We start from the raw sequence: 1,371 nt of genomic DNA, 5'->3' as shown, positions 1-1,371 counted from the left end.
TCCGTGTCAAGTGTGGTAGTGTAAATCATTTGTCTGTTAATTGCAAAACTGCCATACCTACTTCCATATCTGTGCCATCTCATTTTCCCAATATAAATGCCATGCCTTCTATGCCTATGAATGCTATGTCTACACAGAATATGAATGCACAGTTTGCTAATATGTCATTTGCACCTAATCCTTATTATGTTGCATTTAGTATGCCACAAATGCCATTTAACATGCCTTACTGGAATAACATGTTTACTAGTAGCATGCCATTTCCTGTTAATCAAAATATGCATGATAATTCTGCTGTAATGAATGGTTTCAAAGGTCCAACTTAAATGACTAAGGATGAGTCAGATATCCCCAAGTCAAATGAGATCAAACCTAAGAAACAGAAAAAGAAAGCTAACAAGGCAGGACCTAAGGAAACTTGGGTACCAAAATCAACTTGATTTGATTTTGATGTGTGCAGGGAAACATAAAGAATCTATGGTACTTGGATAGTGGCTGTTCAAGACACATGACTGGTGATTCTACCCTGCTCACAGAGTTCAAGGAGAGAGCTGGCCCAAGTATTACTTTTGGAGATGACAACAAGGGTTATACTGTGGGATATGGCTTGATTTCAAAAGATAATGTCATTATTGAGGAGGTTGCCTTTGTGGATGGTCTCAAGCACAATTTGTTGAGTATCAGCCAGCTATGTGATAAAGGCAATTCAGTAAACTTCAACTCTGAAGCCTGTGTTGTGACAAACAAAAGGAGCAACAAAGTGGTTCTCACTGGAGTGAGAAAAGGAAATGTGTACCTAGATGACTTCAACTCATCAAATACAGAATCTGTTACTTGTCTTCTCAGCAAAGCAAGTCAGGATGAAAGTTGGTTATGGCACAAGAAGCTATCTCATTTAAACTTCAAGACCATGAATGAACTTGTAAAGAAAGAACTGGTTAGAGGTATTCCTCAAGTGGATTTTTCTAAGGATGGATTGTGTGATGCCTGCAAAAAAGGAAAGCAGATCAAAGCATCATTCAGAATGAAGCTTGATTCAACAATTGAAGAACCTTTGCAACTGCTACACATGGATTTGTTTGGATCAGTCAATGTGTTGTCCATCTCAAGAAAAAGATTTTGCCTAATAATTGTAGATGATTTCCCAAAGTTCTCTTGGACATATTTCCTAAAGTCTAAAGATGAGGCTAGTGAAATCATCATTAATCATATAAGGCAAGTCAATAATCATTATGATTTCAAAGTTAGAAGAATCAGGAGTGACAATGGAACTGAGTTCAAGAATTCTGTTATGAAAGCATTTTATGAAGAAAATGGGATTTTTCATAAGTTTTCAGCAGCAAGAACTCCACAACAAAATGGAGTAGTAGA

The sequence above is a fragment of the Apium graveolens genome, chromosome 8, assembly GCF_009905375.1.
Source record: "Apium graveolens cultivar Ventura chromosome 8, ASM990537v1, whole genome shotgun sequence".
Lineage (NCBI taxonomy): Eukaryota > Viridiplantae > Streptophyta > Magnoliopsida > Apiales > Apiaceae > Apium > Apium graveolens.
The sequence above is the reverse complement of the archived record's forward strand: the minus strand, read 5'-3'. Positions refer to the sequence as shown.